At 45.5% G+C, this 23335-nt stretch overlaps 2 protein-coding genes across 3 annotated transcripts in view; both read left to right on the forward strand.

Annotated features, from left to right (window-relative positions):
- Positions 1-22168, forward strand: part of ZBTB35 (zinc finger and BTB domain containing 35) — a 49769-nt gene extending 27601 nt beyond the window's left edge. The window contains exon 9 of one of the 2 annotated variants that reach the window (XM_084833158.1): positions 22142-22168. The gene's annotated coding sequence lies outside the window, so the exon portion shown is untranslated. Of the gene's footprint in view, positions 1-1329; positions 2709-22141 lie in introns of those variants that run through there. The other variant, XM_084833157.1, reaches the window with a different exon arrangement.
- Positions 7615-23335, forward strand: part of NIM1K (NIM1 serine/threonine protein kinase) — a 65627-nt gene continuing 49906 nt past the window's right edge. Inside the window, exon 1 of the mRNA XM_084833165.1 lies at positions 7615-7800. The gene's annotated coding sequence lies outside the window, so the exon portion shown is untranslated. The remainder of the gene's footprint in view (positions 7801-23335) is intronic.

Here is a 23335-nt window from a genome sequence, read left to right on the forward strand (position 1 = left end):
TGTGCAAGCCAATATCTCACCCCTTGAGCTGGCTTTTTGGTGTGCCATCTTGGTTGCTCATTCCTGCTTCTTTAAATATCTCTGTTCAGGAGGTGGATGTCAGCAGTTCTGCTTTCATACCGGGGCTGAGCTCAGTTCTTTGTTGTATCCTTTGTATGCTACAAAAGTTTAGCATCCTTGTCCAAGAACCTTGTTCCATGGATGCATGCTGATGTGCCATAAAAAGGTCTACCAATTATGCATCAAGAAGAAAAAAAATGAAGCTGGCATGGACAGGGTTTCCTTTTAGGCTTTCACAGGATGGGAAAGCAGTGGGCTGTCACTGGCCAAATAAGGAGAGGAAATAAGTGTAAGTGCTAGGATCCAGCTACTAACTGTTGCCCTCACTTTAACTAGCCTGGTAGTGTATAAGGTCCTGTCTCCATGTCCTCTGTCTTAGACTCTATGTTATAGACCAAAGGTGCAATTTTATGCATGTTTAGATTCCTCTGTATAATTAATATTGATTAATAATATTAAGTGTATTCAGCTGCTGATTAATTTACTGGCCAAAATTGTGTTATTGGCTTTACTCTTCTGGGTTTTTTTTATGGATTCTGTAATCCACCCTCAAGGCCAATATTTGGTGGGAGGGCAAGGGTTAGAACTTTTCAAAATAATACGTTTTCATACTATTCAAGAGTAGCATTTCACAGTTCCTGCTATTTTCTCTTCTGAAGGTCTTACCGTACAATCCTTTACATGTCTGCTCAGAAGTAAGTGCAATTAAATTCAATGGAACTTACCCCCAGGTAAATTGGTATATGCTTACAACTTAGAGTGCGGTCCTATGCATGTTTAGACAGAAAAAAGTCCTACAACTCCCAGCATTTCCCAGCCAGCAGTGCTGGCTGTGGAATGCCAGGAAGCGTAGGACATTTTTCTGTCCTAACATGCATAGGATTGTGCCTTTAGGCTCTGATTTTAAGTGCATTTAAGAAGGTTCTCGTTAACTGTAGGAAGAGCGGTGCTGGATCAGACCAAAGGCCTGTCTAGTCCACCATCCTGTTTCTCACAGTAGCCAGTCAGATGCCTCTGGGAAGCTGACAAGCAGAATATGAGGACAATAGCAGGGATTTTAACCTCTACAGGTAATCCTCCCATCCACAGAGACAATAGCTAGTATAGTATACAAGCACCCCGGGAACACTGGCTTTTAGTGTTAGGAGAGAGATAAAACTGTCTCTCTTTCCACACCATGCATAGGTTTATAAACCTTTGCCATGTCCCTCCTTAACCATCCTTTTCATAAATGAAAAAGCCTCAACGAACTTAACTTTTTCTTTTCAGGGCGCTTCTCCAGCCCCCTGATGATTTTGGCTGCACCTTTCTGCACCTTCTCAAGCTCTGCGATGTGTGTTTCGAAATGGAGTGGCCGGAACTGTACGCAGTACTCCCAAATGTGCTCAAAGATTTGTATAGAGGCATTATGATATTGACAGTTTTATCTTCACCCCTTTTCCTAATGACCTCGAAAAGGGAATTAGCCTTTTTCACAGCTGTCTCAATGTGAGAGAACCTGGAGGGAGCTGTAGCAAGGTCAGTTTCCTTTAGAGGAGAACAAACCGGAAACTTGTGTATAGCTCAGTTCCCCACCCTGGTGCTCTCCAGTTGTTTTGGACTACAACTCCCAGCATTCCTGACCATTGGCCACGCTGGCTGAGGCTGATGAGAAATGAAGGGGACCAGGTGGAAAGGGCTGGTGAATAGTGCCTTCATTCTCATCCATTTACAGTTTTAATTGGGGTGCTGCAACAGCGAGCCAGTGTCTGCTCCAGGTTTTTGAGGGCCCTACAGTAAGACACCCTCAATGGGGACCCTCCCTCAGCGAGTCTCCCTTCTCACCACCATGGTCACCATCTGCTCTTGCTCCTCCTCCTCTTTCTCATTTGCTACCACTTGCTTGACAGGCAGAGAGCCAATGAGCAAGTAGGCAGGGGCATCTGCTGTTTCTCCTCTCACCCTTCCTGTTGGCTGGGCCAGAGCAAGAGGCAGGTGAATAAGCAAGCTGCAATGGAGAAGAAGAGGAGCAGCAAGTCCAGGGGGCTCTTGTCGACGGCCTGAGGGCCCTTAGCAGGTGCCTGACCATGCCTACCTTTGACACCAGCCCTGTTGACAGCACTTCCACTCCGACAGCACACTCAGTTCAGCCTCCACTCTCAATTCAACTAACCCCAGGCACAAATTAAATCCAAAGTCCTTCACTAAAAACTATTAAGCACACTTTTTGCTGCTTGCTGTGTGCATGAGTGCACAAGCAAAGCCACTGATTTATGTGGAACCTCCTTTTGAGTAGGTAATATTTATCAGCAGTTTTTGGCAGTTTTCTTCAAAGAGGTGAATGGGTTTGGGACCGTTCCTTGCAGGCTAGGTGTGACACTCCAGGTAGTTTTGAGATAAGAGGACTCTTGTCTGCAATTGATGGCCAACTAATGAAGTGTGATTATCCCCTGTCAGCCCTCTAGGCCAGGAGCAAACAACTTTTGGCCCTCCAGATGATGTTGGACTGTAACTCCCATCAGCCCTACGGCGAGGGATGATAGAAGTTGCAGTCCAACAACATTTCCCAACCCCTGCTCTAGGCAATGGGGGAGTGGCATCTCTCTACTTTGTATGATAAAGCTGCATAGCTTTCATTTAGGGTTGTCTGAGCAAGGAGTCCTGACCCTTAAAAAAAAAAAAAGCAAGTCCATTGAGATCTCAGGATTCAGATTTCATATGCTTTAATGAGAACGTCTAGTAACTTCAAGACACAGAGTACAGAACAGAGCAAATATGGTCATCCTAGTTACACAGGAAATTCAAGCCCACTAAAGCAAACAAGTCTAGCAAGTCAGCTTGAACTCTTTCCCCTCCTTTAGCCAGGGTTATCTCTGGAGTTCATTCACAACATAAAGGCCTCCTATTGGGGCTTCCCCTCTTCCTTTTCTTTCAAGCTGTAACTGGATTGGGTTTCGGCTGCTGAAGCCACCTGCATCTCTCTTGTCCAATTATCCTCACCCCAGGTGAGTCTCCCAAACCATGGTTTTATACAAAGACACATCCTGCACTACAGACAGCTTAAAAAAGCATCACAAAAGGCTCTTTTTGAGAAGCCCCCCCCCCCCCGCAAGTGGTCAGCAGTTGCCTTTAATCATAGTTGTAATGAAGGCAATGTGATTTATTTCTAAGTAAAGGTGCTTGGGATTATGATATTAGGCTTGTCACATAGACAAGAGGAAAGGCTTGTTCTGTGTTGCTCGAGAGAGACAATCCTATGGGGATAAGCAGTGGCCTCCAAAGTCAGAGGCAACTGCCTATCCAATGCAGGGCAGGAGAAGCATGGAGGGGATCATTCCCTCTGTGCTTCTCCTGCCCTGCATTTCTGGCTAGACAGCTGATTTGAGCTGTCTAGCCAGGGGAAGGCGGAGCGGTGGAAGCGGCAGCTGGATGACACATAGGATGTGTTGTACTGGCATTTCTGCCTTCCCCACCCTGGAATGCCCCCCGGAACGCCCTGTTTGGGCCACTCTGCGCTCCTCTTCCAAGTGCGGAGCTGTTCCACGCTGCCTGTGAGGCAGCGCGGAAGGGGGAGGTTAGTTCTCCGGGAACCGACCTTGGAGCGTGGGCTCTGAGGTCGGTTCCAAGAAAACCATATATCCTATGGCCATCTAGCTGCTAACTAGCATCCATAGGATTGCTCCCTCCATGGGCTGAAATTACAAGAGGGGTAGATTTTAGTTGAACATTAGGAGAAACATCTTGAAGGCAAGAGCGGTCCTGGATGGTGCATTCTCCCTTGTTGGAGGTATTCAAGGAGAGGCTGGGCAGCTGTGGTGCTTTAGCTCTGGATTTCCTGCATTGAACAAGGGGTTGGACTAGATCATGGTAGGAAATCTGGTGCCCTCTAGATGTTTTGGACTACAGCTCCCATAAGCCTCAGCCATCATGGTCAGTGATCTGGATTCTGGGAGTTGTAGTCCAAAACATCTGGAGGTCACCAGGTTGCCCACCCATGGACTAGATGGCCTACAAGGGCTCCTCCAAGTGTATGTTTCTGTAGTCCTAGGGCAGTATCCAACTCTTGTCATTCCATTAGTGCAAATGATGTTCCCTAGTGGAAGCTAGGTTCTGAACTATGCGCAAGAAGAAAATCCAACTAAAGTTATGATTGTGCAAGCACGGTTGCACATTACATTTGTGCAACCTGTTCCACAGTTATGCAGACCTATTAAGTTGTACTGATTTGTTTTTAATCCATTATCATAACTGTCTTGGGCGCTTCATTTGAATGGAAAGCAGCAGACAAATCTCTAAAAAATAAATACAACTGCTTGGATCCTGAGTTGCTCCTCCATGCAAGTTCTGTCAACTATCCCCTCCATCTACAGCTTCCCCAGACCATTCAGAAGGGTTGTCCAACCCACAGGAGTAGATTTGGGTGGCGGCGGGGGGTGGGGGAGGCAGGAAAGCCCCATTCCATGTGAACTCTGGAAAGTGAGGATCCAAGCCAATGGTTTTTCAGTGAGCTGAAAGTGGACTGACAACCGCTGTACTCCCTAGGATGTGTAGCGTACACACATGTCTTTTGCCCCATTGTTTGCCTCCAGTCAAATAGGTTTGGGAAACAATGAAAAAGCCTCCTTAGCAGAGGCAAAAGCAGGATAAGGCTGCATACTGTGAGCATACATACCCTCTTTTAAACCACTTTCAGCTCTTAAAATACTACTACTGTTCCGTCTCCAGGCTTTTTGCGCAAGTATCTCATGGTTCATGCAGTTTTCCCTAGCACTGCATCTGTTAGGCTTTATAGAAAAGGACACCATGAGTGGAGCTGTCCATGGTTTTCTGGAGAAACAGTGATGCTTGAGCAGCAAGTGGAGCTTTTAAAAACATGTTTGAGTCCACTGCTACTTTGAAGTTACCCAGTGACAAAAACATTACTAACCTTTGCCCCAACTCAGCATCTCCCCAGATGTGTTGGACTACAACTCCCATCTACCCCAGCCAGCATGCCCGATGGTCAGGAATGCTGGAAGTTGTGGTCCAAAACATCCAGAGGAGGCCAGGTTGGGGAAGGCAGGCCTGAAGTATATCTAGAGACACAGTGCTGAGTTTTCGATGTGGGAAACCTGATTAGCCAGCAGCAAGCCCCACTCATTTCTTTTCTTTCTTTTCATTGTGTATGGGAAAGAGAGAAAATTGCCAGGGTTCTGCTCTGGCATGTGCAAAGTAATACTAGAACAGCTTTCCTTCCAGATGTTTTGGACTACAACTCCACCATCTCCTAACCATTGGCCATGCTTGCTAATGCACCTTGGATAGCTCCTTTCAAGTTCTGACTGAAACCCAGAGCAGATTCAGAGCTACAAACCTCCACTGCAGATGGGAGTTGTAGTCCCAAATAGGGTTGGGCAGACTTTGGGCTTGTGGGATCAACTTTATTTTTCACGAGGAACTCTGAGGTCCAGCAACCATAGCCAGGTGCAAAATATAGTGGCTCAGGAAGGCAGACAAAGGTGGAGAATTAAGGAAGAGGGTGCCTCTGAGCATGTGCTCAGCCCAGGAATTTGAGAACAGTACCAGAACTGAGTTCTCAAGTCCCTTCATACAAAAATCCACTCCAGGTTTCCCCCCAAGCATTCTTTTTCAGCAATCAAATGGGGGGACAGACACTTTTTATTTGTTGCTATTGTTACATAATTGGGAATTAGAAACCCTTGCTGATCTACTTCAGCTCATCTGATCCACCTTCCAGCCCTGGTCCAAAACTTCTGGAAAGACCCAGGCTGGGGAAGGCTGTACTAAAATCTCTGAGTATTTGCAGCACACATTTCCCTTACCATTAGGCAGCTATACCCAGTGCCCCTGACATCGGAGGAGATATTGTTTTGATGTTTGGAAGATGGAATTCCAGCAGTGGATGAAACTAACTTATTCAGTTGTATGTTGAGAGCCAGTGTGGTGTAGGGGGATTAGGGTGCTGGACTGGCGTGGAGGAGACCCAGGTTCAAGTCCCCACTCAGGCATGGAGCTCACTGGGTGACTTTGGGCCAGTCATGAACTCTCAGCCTAACCTACCTCACAGGGTTGTTGTGAGGATAAAATAGAGAGGAGGATCATGGCCTTGGGATCCTTGGAAGAAAAGGTGGGATATACATGTAAGGGGGGGAAAGGAAAGGTTCCTCTTGTGCAAGCACCGAGTCATTACTGACCCCTAGAGGGACGCTGTTTTTCCTCAGCGTTTTCCTGGCAGACTGTATAGTGGGGTGGTTTGCCATTGCCTTCCCCAGTCCTTCCCCCAGCAAGCTGGGTACTCATTTTACCGACCTTGGAAGGATGGAGGGCTGAGTCGACCTGAGCCGGCTACCTGAAAACCAGCTTCTGCTGGGATCGAACTCAGGTTGTGGAGAAAAGTTTTGGTTGCATTACAGCCGCCTTACCACTCTGTGCCATACATAAATAATAAAATAAATATAATAGTGTGTTGTGGCAAGCTGCTGTAATAGGGCAGCATATGGACATGATTAATTAATAATAACCACCTTACCCACTGAGTAACTAGACCTATTCCATACACACGCCTTCCAACCTAGTTTTAGCCACAGCATCTTTAACAACAATTAATAAACACATTAGCTACAAGTAGTGTGTTGATCAACAAGTCCTTCTAATCTTGGGTCCTCTGATGTTGGACTACAACTCCCAGCATCCCTGGCCATGCTGGCTGGGAATGATAGGAATTGTAGTCCAACACTGTGGGGGGGCAAGTTTGGGAAAGGCTGGAAGCGATTGTCCTTTCTAGGGCTGCTCAAGTCATACTGAATGTGAGAATGGAAATTGCCTCTGAATAAAATATATAACCACCTTCACCCATATCAGCCTGACTGCACTTTAGGAAGAGAATAGAGCAGCCCTTCCCATTTGCCCACCTATGAGGGCAGTTAGGTGGGTCAGCACAAGACAGAGCCTTTGCTACAGTGACCCCACACCTCTGGAATAAATTGCCATTAGGGGTCCACCAGGCCCATCACTGCAAGCTTTCAAGAAGGCCCTGAAAGCTAACTTGTCTACTCAGGCCTTCCTCTGATATTGTCTGATCAGACTGGGTTATACTGCAATTGTGTTGTAGGTTCAGTCTTATGCTGATGTTTGTTGATTTTTTGGAACATCCGCTGTTTTTCTTCCTGCAGTGCTTTTTTACTATAGGAATTTTATTACAGGCATTTTATAGTTGCACGCTGCCTTGGGAGGGCTCCTTTCCTGAAAGGTGACTTAGAAATATTCTAAATAGATAAAAAATAAAGCTTGCTTGCTTGCTTCCCTCGCCCGCCCGCGGCTTACTAAGGCAGGCAGAAATGCAGCCGGTGAAGCTTCACTCCCACGCGCTCTTCTCCCCGCGGCCTGCTTCAGAAACTAGCCAACGTTGGCTCCATGTGGCCGGGGGCGAGCGGCTGCGAGATCTTCCCGGCGATCTTCTGTCCCCCGCCCCGCTACTCCTCCCGGCCGGGCCCCTGGCCGCCCTCTGGCGCGCCTCGCAGCGGCGACGCGTTGGATAAGGCGCGCCCCATTGGCCGCCGAGCGGCCGCCGCGCTCGGAGGCGCTCGCAACGAACGCCCTGCGGAGGGCGGCGGCGGCGGAGGCTGCGGCGGCTCGCCTCCGTCCCCCGGCAGGTAAGGAGAGCCGGAGCAGCGCCTCCGGGGCGTCTTTCCGCTCCCTCTGCACGGTCCCCTGCGGGAGATGAGGAGGTTACCGGGGGAGAGGCGCGCGGTCTGCTTGCACGTAAGTGGCCGCCACGGAGTTGAGTGGGACTTGCTCCCCAGGAAGGGTGCGCGGGCGGTGGTCTGCCGGGCGCACGGGGGGAGCTGCAGGCCCCGCGCGGAGGGGGCAGTGGAGGCTGGTGGCTCCGATTTCGGTGGGGCTGCGAACCCACTCGGGGTTTCAGTCAGAACCAGGCAGAACTCTAAAGGAGCTAACCGAGGTGCTGAACGTATTTTGGGGACAGGGTTCAGCACTTTGGATCGCTCCTTTAGAGTTCTGGCTGGGTCTGACTGAGACCCAGAATGGATTCGCAACCCCACCGAAATCGGAGCCACCAGCCTCCACTGGGAGGGCGGTGGGAAATGGGTGAGTGACTGTTCAACAAGCTGTTGTTGATTGTCTTTTTCCCTTCGGATCTTTTATGGTGCTGCTGTTTTGTGGAATGATTGCTTGGGATTCATTCTGATTGCCCTGTGTGGCAGAAAAGTGGCGTGTGTGTGTGTGTGTGTGTGTGTCTTTGTGTGTGTGTGTGTGTACGCAATCTTTAGTGCCCCTCCTGCCCCCGCAAAAGGGGAGGGTGCGTGTGTTGGTCGGTCTCTGCGCTGCTCTTTACCCATGTAGAGCTGATGAGCTTAAAAATAAGGCATGCATCTGAGACTGCGCCCAGACTTCAGGCTTGTGGGATTTACTTTGGGCTTTTTTTTAATAGAACCCCAAGATCCATTGATCAGAACCTGGTGCAAAAAACATACACTTGCAGTGCAATCTTCTACATGTCTGCTCAGAAGTCATTAATCCATGGCGATCACTTGTAACCGAGTAAGATTGTCTTCCAGGGGCAGAGTCTTAGCAGTGGGTCTGCAGGTGGTTGTGAAATTCAAATTCTGGATCCACACAGCTTCCCACAGTGAGGACACAGGTTTCCAGGTGGAAGGCGACCATGACGTGGCTTGACGTGGCTTCCGCTGAGCTCATTTCCAGTGGAGCTTTGTTGTTGTTCAGTCGTTCAGTCGTGTCCGACTCTTCGTGACCCCATGGACCATACCATGCCAGGCCTTCCTGTCCTGCACTCTCTCCCGGAGCGTGCTGAAGTCCATATTCATTGCATCAGTGATGCTATCTAGCCATCCCATCCTCTGCTGTCCCCTTCTCCTTTTGTCCTCAGTCTTTCCCAGCATCAGGGTCTTTTCCAGAGAGTTTTCTCTTCGCATTAGGTGGCCAAAATATCTGAGCTTCAGCTTCAGTATCTGTCCTTCCAATGAGCAGTCAGGGTTGATTTCCTTTAGGACGGACTGATTTGACCTCCTTGCAGTCCAGGGCACTCGTAAGAGTCTTCTCCAGCACCACAGTTCGAAAGCATCAATTCTTCGGCGCTCAGCCTTCCTTATAGTCCAGCTCTCCCAGCCATACATTACTACTGGGAAAACCATAGCTTTGACTAGACAGACCTTTGTTGGCAAGGTGATGTCTCTGCTTCTTATTTTGCTGTCTAGGTTGGCCATAGCTTTCCTCCCCAGGAGCAAGCGTCTTTTAATTTCATGGCTACAGTCACCGTCTGCAGTGATCTTGGAGCCCAAGAAAATAAAATCTGTCACTGCTTCCATTTCTTCCCCTTCCATATGCCAGGAAGTGATGGGGCCAGATGCCATGATCTTCGTTTTTTTAATGTTGAGTTTCAAACCAGCTTTGGCACTCTCCTCTTTCACCCTCAACAAGAGGCTCTTTAGATCCTCTTCGCTTTCTGCCATTAGGGTGGTATCGTCTGCGTATCTGAGGTTTTTGATAATTCTCCCAGCAATCTTAATTCCGACCTGTGATTCATCCAACCCGGCGTTTCTCATGATGTACTCTGCATATAAGTTAAATATGCAGCCTTGTCGTACTCCTTTCCCAATTTTGAACCACTTGGTTGTTCCATGTGTGGTTCTTACTGTTGCTTCTTTACCCTCGTACAGGTTTCTCAGGGGACAGGTAAGGTGGTCTGGTACCCCCATCTCTTTCAGAATTTGCCAGTGGAGCTTACTTCCAAGTAAATGTGTGTATAGGATTGCAGCCCAAGGATGAAAGGATGCTGAGCCCAGGAATTTGCTTTGAGCAGCTGAACTGAATGGGGCCCATAGTGTTGCCATACAAAAATCCTCTCCTGGTTACCAAGCTTTCTTCATTTCAGCAGTATAATTTAGGGTGGAAAGGGAGTCATTTCGCTGCTGCTGTCGCATAATGGTAGGGAGTCAGAAACCACTGCTGATCTATTACAAATCACCCAGAGAGATATATAGCAGATCTAGATCTACGTTATGGTTACTGATGCTGTAAGAAAACGACCTATTACAGGTGTCAGAGTATTAACAGCACTTTATAGCAACCTAGTAGTGTATGAAATTAAAGTTGCTTTCACTATGGTGCATAAGGTTCGTGAGTAACTGTCCCCTGGAATAAGGAACAGGCGGCAAAGTGTAGTGCATATATACACCTGCCAACTGAAGATAACACTTTGTGAGCCTGGTGAAATGGAATCAACCATAAATGCTTGTGTTGTAATAAATGTGTCAGACTTTAAGGGTGCAGCGGGATATTTTGCTAGTGTGCGTGTGTGTGGGGGGATGTTTAAAGATGGATGGAGAATGGATACGTTAGTGTGTGTGTGGATATGCAGAGTGTTCTTGGAGCTATTACACAGACATAAACCCAGGTTTGCTCTGGAATCTACACCCATCTCTCTGGGGCAGTTCTGTATTTCATGCAGCAAATCTGTTTGCTGTGGGTAGCCAGTGTTAGCAATCAAGCTAAATGTGGGCAGTGTACTTGGATGATCCTGGCTAAATCAGATTTCTGAGATCTGTGTACCCAGGAGTTTAGAGCTATACATGTCTATGTATACATGGACACATGTCCATGTGTACACATGTCTATGTCATCCATGTTTGCTGGTGTTTGCTGATATGCATGTAAAGTTGGAGCTGCCCACTAAGAAGTGTATCTATATGAAGCATATTTTCAAACACCTGTTTGTCACATTCATTCTGTACATTTTTAGGAGTGCGCTTAAAAAACACTTAGCTGTACACCTAAAAACCGACGGGATTAAGAAGTTTACAATCTGACCCACTATGGAGGATTCTCCAGATACGTTGGACTACAATTTCTAACATCCCCATCATGTTAGCTGGGTGTGATAAGTGGTGTAGTCCAGCACAAGTGGGAAGCACCAGGTTGGGGAAGGCTGCCCTCTATTATTAATTTATTGTTCATGCTATTATTAGTGAGTAATATATGAGTATTAATGTTAGCGATTTTCCTTCAAAAATATTATTAGTTTCATTGATTTATGTAAAGTGGTCCCTTGAACCATGTGATACACATACTCGATAAACTCCCAAGGCAGCAAGAGTAGTCCGTGCATAAAAGCAAGCCTCTGTATACTCCACAGGTCATTCTCTAAACTGGGCTCCATGTATTTTATTTTATTTTATTTGAATGTATTAGTACATTTATATCCTGCCTTTTCCCCTCTGGCAAGGAGCCCAAGGCAGCTTACATGGTCCGCATGGTCTTCACGTTAGCCTCACAACAACCCTGTGAGGTAGGACAGGCTGAGAGTCAGTGACTGGCCCAAAGCCATCCAGTGAGCTTCGTGGCCTAGGGGACTAGAATCTGGGTTTCCAGAGTCCCAGGCCAACACTCTAACCACTACACCACACTAGCATTCCATATATAATGCAAAGGTGTGCTGCACAGAGGTGGGAGTTGAATGCATCTAGCACTGGGGTGGGGAGGAGGGTTGGGCAGTGTTATTGCACCATGTTTGTGCTGCTGAACAGGTACACCAGCTCCCAAGAGGTGGTTGGCACTTCCCAAACCGACACTGCTGACTTTAAGGGAAGGAGGTCTTTGTGCACAATGTGTGGTCTGAATGCAACACATTTTCCTCAGGGCAGCTTGTTAACCATACAGTGTGGCTTATTTTTCTTGAACAAGTCACCTTAAGAACCCATGGTTTGTTGCTGGGTTGTTCAGGGTGGTTAACAAGCCATACTGCATGGTTAAGAAGCCACCCTGCTGAAAACGCACTGCGTTCAGACAACACAATAACCCATGGTTCAACAGCAACCGACAGTTCAATAACAACCCATATTCAACCACTGAATGCGGGTTAGTGTGTTGTGTGAACCCAGCCTAGAGAGCTGACTTTGCTTTCTGCAGGATGTTGCTCTGGGTTGCCCTAGACATCTGCTGGGGAGCAGGAATCTGTGAACCTTCTTCTTAAGATCAGCTTGTATATATCTGTAAATCTCATATCACGGAAATGCTGTAGGTCTCCGGTAACCTCTTTCTAAGGAAACTGAACCCCGGGTAAGCACTGGAACCCCTGAGACTTCTCAGTGCTCAAAATGGGAGTGTTAACATTCGTAATGTTATCTCTCATATTGCAGTGGGGGTGAGTTTGACAGTGTGTGGAGGCTTCTCATTTCACACTCTTTGCTACTGCACCATTCTGGCTGTAACGCAGGATATGACTGATGAGAGATGGTACATCTTTGCTCAAAAGCGCAGAGCTCCCAGGAAATAGAAGCCAAATAAGAGGAGTGTAATTGCAGGCTCTGTTTTATAAACAGGTATTGTACATGGAAGCAAATGTGGGAAAATGTTCACTGTAAATGTTCTAGTGAAGAAGGAAGGAGGGTATTTTCATGGGAAAATGTTATTCAGACTCCTTCCTTCCTTCCTTCCTTCCTTCCTTCCTTGCTTCCTTCCTTCCTTCCTTCCTTCCTTCCTTCCTTCCTTCCAGAGTTTACTCTAGTGGAAAGGACTATTTCTTGTTTGTTTATGGCTGTGGTCCCTTAACGAGTAATCCACCCCTTAATGAACCTGGGCACTCTTTGTTACTCAGCTACCTGACACAAAAACAGTAATAATAAAATTCATTTGTTTGGCTTGGCTGGTACCACATCCCTGGTTAGTGCTGCATGAAGGAAGATCTTTTCTGAGAGGATTAATAGGATACATTTTCTGTTCGTTGTCCTGACAACCGTGACTCCACACAGCAGTTTGTTAATCCATGCAGGTTAATCTAATTCCAAGATTTAGCTCATCAGTATCAAGCAACAGGAAAAGAAACCCCACACATGCATCACATATGGGATTGATGCCATGGGATTAATTAAAAGAAACATATTCCTGTATCACTATGACACTGGCTGCATTTGGATGTCATGCTAAACCATATTTTAGAATGACGAGAACAAACTTTCTATCTGCTCTTTGTGGGTAGAGTAAAAGTGATGGTGGTGGTGGTACTTGAGACCGACGCTTGCTGTGGCTTGTCTTTGGGGTTCATCACATGGACCTTTCATCCTGCTATTGAGATGGCTCTGTCATGGAAGTTTGCGGATGCTTTACATGATGCCGTTACCCTCCAGGGTGTCTCCCGCCATTTCCTCTAGCCTATCCCATGTTTTCCCCAAACGCAAAAAATGTGGTATTTTTCCCAGCCCACGGAACAGGAGCGCCATGACCTTCACGTGAAATTCTCCCATAGCGGAAGAAACGGCTCTGTCTGCCTGCTGTGGGCGTTTGTTTTCTGTTGCTGTGGGTGAGGTCAGGATGACAAAGGCATTGAGGATGGGGTTGCAGGGAAGGAGACCGAAGCAGCTTTAACAGGCACGAGGGCAAGAATCACCTGCCTATTGCATCTCCTGCCTCTGCATTTCTAAATTGGAAGGAGAACAGGGTAAAATGCCTCCCTGCAATGAAGGGAGACACATCTGATCCCTTACCCCACCAAGCTCAGAAGCAACATGCTCTGTTGTTTCAGAGTACCCTATTCAGTTCAGTGGGGCTTGCGCCCAAGTAAGTGTGCCGAGGGTTGCAGACTTACGGGGTGATCTTGCATCTACTCAAAATAAGTCCCATTGAGTTCAGTGCGGCTTATTCCCAAGTAAGTGTGCCCAGGATTGCAGACTTACACCATAGTATTATCTCTGCACAGAAGTAAGTCAGAGGTTTCCTGGGGGCTGTGAGAAAACAATACAGCAGAAGTTAAGCTACAAAAACAAGACCACCCTGTCCTCATTTGCCCACATGCCAGGGAGGGAGGAAGTCACTCCCTCAGTTCAAACCATGTGGCTGCCATGTAAAAAAGCCCTTCCTAATCCGCAAAGAAACCGAAAGCAGGAAGCTCTGGAAAGGATGTGGGGTTTTGCGGGTTTTTTGCTTAATGTAGAACCACCCTTTGTCATGCTAAACTATGGTATAACGCTGGAGTCTCCAACATTGTGCCCACAAACACCTGTCTTAGCACCTGATTTTTATTTTATTTTATTTCTCAAGTTTTTTTTAAATTAAAAAAAAAAAAGCCTGGGAGGCTGGCAAGCTGCAAAAAGAAGTGCTACCCTCCAGCACCATCTTTATTTGGGTTCAAACATGTATTTTTGTGGTTTGAGGCTCAGAGCCTGCCTCTGCCTTATATTAGTTTTTTGGGGCAAATGACTTTTCTTTTTGCGTTACCAATTTGCCTACTGGGAAATTAGTGTTTTGTGACCAGACATGCCCACCACGACAGCATTTTATAAATCGGTAAGCCCCACCCCCATGGCAGCCATTTTGTGAAAGCACCCACAACACATTCTCAAAATTCCAAATGTGCCCACTGACCCAAAAAGGTTGGGAACCCTTGGTGTAGCATGACATCTGAACCTGGCCATTATGTAATCCCAGAAACCATGTAGGCGTCAAGCTGTGTTTTGTGTGCTATGGGACACCCAATAGGAGATTCTTGGTAATAGCAGATAAGTTCAGCTTGCTGACCACTACTCATCTCCTGTGATGTGCAGTTTCAGAAGCAATAAAGAAGCCTGGCAGCTGCTCCATGTGAATCATAGAGTTGGAAGAGACGTCAGGGATCATTTAGTCCAACCCCTGCTCAATGTGAACAGACTGAACACAAACAAGTCTCAGAATCTTCTGCAATGCATAAAGATTTCACAACAAACGAATCAACGTGGAAACGGTTTCCTGAAGTTAGAAAGCTTGAAAGCCACTGCCCTAAAGAGATTGACTTAATAACAGGGAATGGATACTGTTCAAGGGGGGGAAAGTCAACGAGATTGACAAGACTGAGAAAAACAGTTTATCTAATCTTAATTCCAACCCATATTTTCTGAAGCTAGGAAGTAAACAAATGCAGGATATGTATTCCTCCAGTGTTGAGCTAGTGGCTAGCAAGAGTGAATATCAGGCAAAGTATGTTGGTGCATTATGGATGCTATTTCCTAAAATATTTTCCCAGTATGTGCTTACCAGTTGTCTGACCTGTCATGTGACATCAGTCATCTGGCTCATAGTCAAAACATATGTCTAGCTTTCCATGGTTTTCCCACCACCTGTTGGATGGGCTCTTGTTTTTATATTTTGTATTGCTGTTTTGCAATTGGCTGTGCATAACTTCAGGAGATTTTTTTAAAAAAAATTCTGGGATTGGGTTAAAATCAAATACACATTATATAAAGTTTGGTTGGGGCAAGAGGTCATGGGTGCAGGACTGCTGGCAATGAAGTGCTTTGCATGTGACAGTTTCAATGTGCAGGAGCTTTTGCTTCAAGCTGTGGGACTGATTTACATACATATTATGCTCATATATCCAGTTACTCAAAGTTCTATTTTAATGCACCCTTCTGGGTATGGTTGCTCTTGGCAAACCAAATTATGTGTGTATGCCCAAACTGCTGTGCCTACTGCAAGGTTAACAGCTAATATGAAGTGTTTCCATGTCATTGGCGGATGGCATTTTATCTCCCAAGGTGTGTTATCTGCGGTGTCCTGTTTATGAGATCTGTTGTTCTATAACTCGTTTTATTTTAGGTGATATGTATCTTGAGTGCTTTAACAGCAGTAACCGTGCTGGCTGGGGAATGCTGGGAGTTGTAAGCCTTTTCTCTGTCTCAACATGCATAGGATTGTGCCCTTAGAGAGAAAGCAGAGAGGCAGGGTTTAAATAAATACATTGCTAAGATTGGTGAAATTTGTGGGGGTATTCCAATAACCATGCAAAGAGATGCCCACATACTTTGGGTTCCCAGTAGCAAGCTCAGTGTGAAATGGGCAATTTGACTTGTTCCTGAACATGCTGCTACTGAGAAGCATTATGTATGAGGCAATAACAGGCATTAGAAAAGCTTATTGTGCCTGATTTGGGTTTGGATTTGGATTGTAAAGACCTTGCTTATTTGTTTATTTAGAGACTCCCTTTTGAGGCACTTTGAAATATATTAAAACAATCTACAATCACATATTATATTATATAACCATAAAATCACATTGATGCATATAAAAATATTATTGTGGCAGCAAAGTAAAACGGTATAGAAATATATAAACCGATAGGAAAAATAACAAATTATTTGAACACACGCACGCACACACAATTGGCAGCAGCAGTTAAAACTAGGAGCAATTCAATACAAAACATAAATATCAGTTACAAGCTGTTCGGAATAAATAAGCCTTCAACCACCATCTAAAAGACGTCAGTGTAGGAGCCTTAGGCCCCTGTCTAGACAGGGAATTCCAAAGGCATGGTGCCACCACTAAAAAGCTCCTGTCTCTACTGCCCGCCAATCTAATACTTCTTGACGGTAGGCCTGCGAGCAGGGTCTTAGATGCTGATATTGGGGCCCAGGCAGCCTTGTATGGGTGCTGGAGATTCGATTTAGATTTTGGGGAGAAAGGATAGAACAGGAAGATGAATATTGCTGGAAAATTAGCATTAACTGCACCTCTTAACCTGTATGTGATAAATAAACGAAAAGCACTGTAAGCTGTGGAGTACAGGATACAAATTTACCTGCAGTGTCACAACAAGATTTTTGCAACGGCTGCTGCTGAAACAGCCTTCTAATTTGGGGGTGTGAGGCAACTTTTGAATTTCATAGTCTCTTTCAACAGACTGTGAATAAACTCTTCTTTTTTTTAGTTTTGCAAGAAGGTGGAGTGTTTTAATATAGATTCATGAAAGCCTATGACAGAAAAAATAGTAGTACTTCTAATGATGAATTAATATCTCTTCTCCTTTCTCTTTGTTCTCTCTTGAATAATACTATCTCAAGAGGAGGCAGCCAGCTAATCTCTGGAGCATTGAGTAATTGCTCTCACCACTGTGCCTTGCCTTCGAGCTTGCCTTTTTCTGCGGTGCACACATGTTAAAAAGGTGCAGGGTTGTGGGAACTCCCTAAGGGTTATGGGAATTTTTGCAGCAGCTCTTTCATAGTGGGGAGTCTTTGGTATAATCTCACGGAGGAGCCCAAACCTTGTAATTTGCATGTTAATACACCGGTTGCATGCCTGTAGAATTATGCTTGTTACCCTCTTCTCTCTGCCCACCCCTGCTTTATACATTCCAGATCAATGGGGCAGAATCTAACAAGTGACTAGAGAGCCCAACTTCCTTTCTCTCTCTTTCACAGTGTAGGTTCAGCGATTGCATACAAATGATTGAGTTCTTTATTGCATTTCTCACCCCTCCTTCCTTAGGGGAGCTCACAGCACCATCCAGGGGTATGCCAAGCAGCTTTTCTTTCAGGCACTGGGCCTGGGCCCAGTCCTGCTGAGCTTAGCAGTGTGCAATTCAAGGTTCTGCTTTTAATCTCTCCATCCCTTGGGTTTGTGATGCTTTGACTTAGATTCCTGCATTGAGCAGGGGGTTGACCTCAATGGTCTTATAGGCCCCTTCCAACCCTACTATTCTATGATTCTATGGTGTTTTTGGTGGCTGCTCCCCACTTGAGGTCCCCTTACTGAAAAGTTCAACTCTAAGCACCTTTTGGAAGCATCACAAGACCCACCTTTTGAGGGCTGGCCTTTGGGGCTCGGGGATCAATCAGCAAAATCTAAGGAAACTTAAATGACATTTTAATTTTCCTGGATGATTTTTACATGGAGTATTTGTGTTGTTTCTAATGCTGGCTGTTTGCCAGTGGAATGGAAACCATTGGCAGAATGGATTTCCACTCCCCATTGCAGCCCTTCTATGTGCTCTTGGAGGGTTGGGGGACTGTCCAGAGCAGATTTGGGGGGCAAGGGGCCTGCAGGGGGAAGAGAGCAAGGGGAAGTGCCATGGAGTGAACAGATGGCTGCTCACATGATGTTCTATTTAGCCTCTTTTTATTAGTGCTGTGCCGAACATTTATCCCTCATTTTTTTTTACCATTCTCATTCAATTTGATAGAAAAGAAATTGCTATCAAAAAGAAATGCAAAGGAGGACACATTTTGGAGAAATTCCCATAGGTTGGGTTTGGGGTTCTTGTGCTTACTTTATTTATGAGGTGGCCATGGAGCTTCATTTACTTATGCGGTGGCCATGGTGTGTACAGAGTTTTATTGAACTGAAATCTCTGTGACAGCCCGTAGCCTCCTCAGCTTCCTGCACTTCAGTTAAAGCCATCATGAGGAAGACACCATAAGGTGATTCCTCCCATGGGGGGGTTTCAGTTCAGGAACAGCTGATGGCCTGGGAGGCTGCAGATCAATGGAAAGATGTGTAATAAAGAGAGCAAATACACACAGCATCCTCGGCCGCCTCACAGTGGTTAGGTAAGCTCAAAAACCAAAAGAAATTCAAAATTCTGCTCAGAAAAGTGGAAGCCTCAACATAGTTGATGCTGTTGTCGCTTGCAGGAGCAGTGCAATAAACCAAAATCCCTTAGGATACTACAGCCTACCGTGCTACAGCCCCTGCCAATAGTGAGCCTATCTGTGAGAAACTGTTGGAGAATTTATCCTCCCCTAGGAGAAATTTGGTGAAATTGTCCCCCCAATTTCTCTGCCCTGAAATAGGCTGGAGAATTTTGAGAGGCCATTTGCGCACAGCTCTATTTTTTATCCTCTTGGTACAGTGAAAGTGCTTCAAATAATCTCTGACATGTCAGTACACCATCAAGCACCCAACTCAGAAATTCAGTGGAAGATCTGGGAACGTAGGCCTCAATCAACCATCTTTAAAGTTGGGTGAGGGAGGGTGTGGTTTGGAGGGAAGAATCAGCAGATACTGGAAGGGTGTTCCACCTTTCTCCTGCCTTCTGCTTTTTTCCTTCATACTCTGCCAGTTTCTTTCCACCCACTGTTTGTTGCAGTGAGTGAAAAGTGGTGTTGGGGCACTGTGGGGAAGAGGCAGTGAGTGGCTTAATCACCCCTCCCTCATCTGTAAGACCAGTGGGAAGGCCAGCCTAACAATAAGCTTCTTGAGTTGAAAACAGTACTTTCAAGTGTGGCTAAATGCGTCGTTTCACAATCAAAGGAAAGAAGTTGTCCTGGCTTACTTAAAGATTAGGTATGGTTTTCCCAGTAGTAATGTATGGCTGTGAGAGCTGGACTATAAGGAAGGCTGAGCGCCGAAGAATTGATGCTTTCGAACTGTGGTGCTGGAGAAGACTCTTACGAGTCCCCTGGACTGCAAGGAGGTCCAATCAGTCCATCCTAAAGGAAATCAACCCTGACTGCTCATTGGAAGGACAGATACTGAAACTGAAGCTCAAATATTTTGGCCACCTAATGCGAAGAGAAAACTCCCTGGAAAAGACCCTGATGCTGGGAAACATTGAAGGCAAAAGGAGAAGGGGACGGCAGAGGATGAGATGGCTAGATAGCATCACTTATGCAATGAATATGGACTTGAGCATGCTCCGGGAGAGAGTGGAGGACAGGAAAGCCTGGTGTGCTACTGTCCATGGGGTCACGAAGAGTCGGACATGACTTAACGACTGAACAACAACAACCTTATCTGTAAGTAGGTAGCGGGACATCCCACCCATGTTCATACCTTGTTTAAAGCATTTTTACCTTGCTCTTCAGCCATGCAGCTTATGTAAGTTCAATAAAAAGTCAGTTCCTGCCTGCAAGCTTACAATGTAAAAGATACAGCACAAAAGGAAAGGGGGGGGGAGGAGGGAGGAGGAAAATAAGCAAATGCAGGCACCAGTTCTTAAAATTTCCTAGGAATTCTTATAATGACCAGTTGGAATGGAAATGGCTCGGGGAAAGGAGGAGCCTTTTCTAATGCATGACCGGCCTTTCTGCAAACTCAGTTCCCTGCTCTGAATGAAACCTCAATTCTGGTGATGATTTTGATCTCCAAGGTCTATTCAGTTTCCTGAGCTCTTTTTAAGACTGTCTGAATTATTGGTATCAAGTCGCTGCTGAAAGAATTCTCCTGGATTTGCAATAAGGACTAGCATGTGGCAGAATATGACATAGCTGCTGCTGTGCCACAAGCTTCAGTATACCTACCAACCCCTTTTGCCACTCTTCCAAATTGCAACACACACACACACACACCCAACCCCCACTCCGTTTTTTTGATGTTCAGTGGAGATCTGGATGTAACACAGACTTGCTTCTTAGCAAGGGATTAGCTTAACTCCTCAAGTTTACTTGAATACCTCTAGACTAAAAATACCATAAACACCACCACCTCTAGTGCTTTTACACCAGGCTGCAGGGCTCTGAACTATATATCGCAATTAGTACCCGTTAAAAGTTAACTTGCCCTATAATGGCAGTGCATGGAGATGTGATCTAAGTCAGTGGAAGGTAGCGTGAGCTCTTCTCTAGTATTACACATGCAGAATGGTCTGGTTAATTATGTGAACATTTTATTACAGCACCTACAGAAGCAGAAAAGTTCATTTTAGAAAAAGAAACATAAACACTTTGCATTTCTTGCTAAGAATATTTCTCTACACTGAACAGATGTTAGGGTGTTTTAAGCTTGGTGAAGTTGCAAGATCCTTTTGTGGGTTAGGCAGCAACCCTGGCCACCATCCCTATGCCTGAGGACATGTCCAAGGAAAGCCATGGCTCTGTTATCATTCATGTCACATTGTTACTGAAGTGAAACAGATGACAAACAAGACCAATAGGAATACATACAACAATACAACAACTCTAACACTAACCAACAACTCTTAACACTACAATAACTCTACCACTACATAACACTAAACTCTGTGTGTGTGTGTGAGTGTGAGTGCGCGCGCGCAGAACCAATATTCTGTGGGGAGCAGGGCTCGTGAAAGGAGCACAGTGTGCCTTTCACGGGCCAGAGGTTCTTCACCCCTGCACTAAACCATGGTTTAGTATTAAGAGAATGTGTCTAGATTTCCTCTGGGCTAGTGTGTACCTCCTCTCCTCTCCTCTATTATTGCTGTGAGGAAGAGATCAGAAGCTTCCACTTCTGTTTTTAGATTAACCGCACTTTAGTGTGTTGTCCAAATAACTATTGTTAATTAAAACAAGCCAGCTTAATAAACTATGGTTTGAAATTGGCTTGTTTTCACTAACCAACATAGTTAAAATTTACCACAGTTTTAGAATTTGAATGACCTACTTAACTTCAAGTAATCAAAAACAGAAGCAAAAGCATCTGAACACCTGAACCATGCTGGGGGGCGAGAGCGGAAAGGAGACTATATTCATTCTTGCAACAATAAACTATGGTTTAGCATTATGTCTAAACCAGCACACACTCTTTTTATTTGGCTTTCTCATTTTATAGAAAACTGATGTGGGAAGCAGGGACAAATGATATGTCTCAGAAGAGGAAACCAATCATTTTGGCATACCATCGAATTGAAAAATGTTGATTATCTAAAGATCACATTGGTTGATAAGCCCCATGTGACTTGGGCCACCTCTGCCAGAAGTGAGAAACATGGAAAATGCCATCTTGTTTTCTTTTCTGCTAGCCTATGGAGAGCAAAGGAACATGGCCAATGTTAAGTCTGCAGTAGTGCAGGGAAAGGCAACCTGATGACCTCCAGATGTTTTGGACTATAAGTCCCATAACCCTGGCAGCTGGCATATTGGCTGGAGCTTATGAGATTTGTAGTTCAAAACATCTGGAGGACAGCAGGTTGCCAGTCCTGAGAGGTGATGAATACTATTGTGAATTTGGGTGTCTTGGTTACTGTGCCTAGGGACATTAACAAAAGAACCTTAATGACCTGAATGTTTTCATGATCTTCAAAAATTGACAGAACACAAACACAGAGGGAGATGTTCAATTTTCTCAGGGCAGGAAGTTCCATATATGGGGCATTACCACAGAAAAGGTCCTTCTGCCCTTTGCCACTAAACACACCTCAAAAGGTAATGGCATGTACAAGAAGTCCACATCAGCTGATTTTAAAGGAGGGGCAGATTCATGTGGGAGGAGATGATCCTTCAAATAACTTTGTCCCAAACTGTTTAGGGCTTTAAAGGTAATAACAAGCACTGGCTTTATAACAGTGTTACTGTTGTTTTTAAACGGGGGGATATGGGAGGGATCCAGGAGATTACAAGCTGGTTAACTTTAATATCTGTTCCAGGTAAATTGGTGAAAAGCATGATTAAAGACAAAAGATCAAGCATCTAGAAGAACAAGCCTTTGCTGAAGAAGAGCAAGCATGGCTTCTTGAAAGGGAATCTCTGCCTCATTGAGCTTTTAGAGTTCTTGGACAGTGTCAACAAGCATTGTTTTCTTAGGCTTTCAAAAAGCTTTTGGCAAAGTTCTTCACCAAAGGCTCCTGAGGACATGTAGCTGTCATGTGGACTTCCCATAGATATCTGGTTGCCCACAGTGGAAACACAGTGCTGTACTAGATAGGCCTTTGGTCTGATCCAGCAGGGTTCTTATGAAAAGCAGATGGATTCACTGGTTAAAGAAAGGAAGCAGAGAGCTAGTAATAGTAACTCAAGATTTTTTTTCTAGTTTGAAGCTGCTTGCCCATGCGTATGTTTCTTAGTTCTTCCTACTCTTTTTCAATTTGCTTCACACTCTGGGCCAGACCAGAAGAGATACCATTCACACAATTAGCAACTGCATGAATAGCTGCCTAAAAGCAAATTGTAGGCATGGGAGACCTGATTGGGACCCTGGCATGGGAGTAGGTGCCTTTCACCCTTCCTCCCTACAGTGTGGTCCCAATCTGGATTGGGCATGTCCGTGTGCCTGCAATCTACTTTTAAAAAGCCATTTGCACAACGGTGACACTTCTAGAGTGACTCTCATTTTCTCTCCCCCTGCCCTGCAATTGCACTGGACTTCTGCTGGAAGTTATTTCTGCTGAAACCTCACTGGGTCAGGAGGCTGCCACAGTGGCTCCATCCACATCCCTCACCACTCCAATATAAAGAGGCAGGATTGGCAGACTTCCCAGAGACAGATTACATCTGCTCTTTTGTGTTGTTGGCCTGCAATGACCTGGAGCTTGAATAGCTTCTGAATGCTAGTTCAGCAGTATAATGAAAGTGAAAGCTTGCCTGACCACGTCAAACCAGCTTCATGCACTGCATGAAAATAAAACCCTTAATTAAATAGAAATTCATTTATTTGAAGGGGAGGGGTCCCCAGCCCAGCAGAAACCAGTTTTGACTGCATAATTTTCAGTAGAATTTCCCTATCCACACACTGCTGCTGTGCAGTAGTTCTCTATCTCTGAAACAGGAGGGATATAACTTCCAGCTTCTTTGATTTTAGCTCAGTCTTCTCCAACCTGGTGCCCTACAGATGTTTTGTTCCT

This window comes from Heloderma suspectum, chromosome 2 (genome assembly GCF_057233095.1).
Source record: "Heloderma suspectum isolate Gila_16-S chromosome 2, 16-S_ref, whole genome shotgun sequence".
In the NCBI taxonomy this organism is placed as follows: Eukaryota; Metazoa; Chordata; class Lepidosauria; order Squamata; family Helodermatidae; genus Heloderma; species Heloderma suspectum.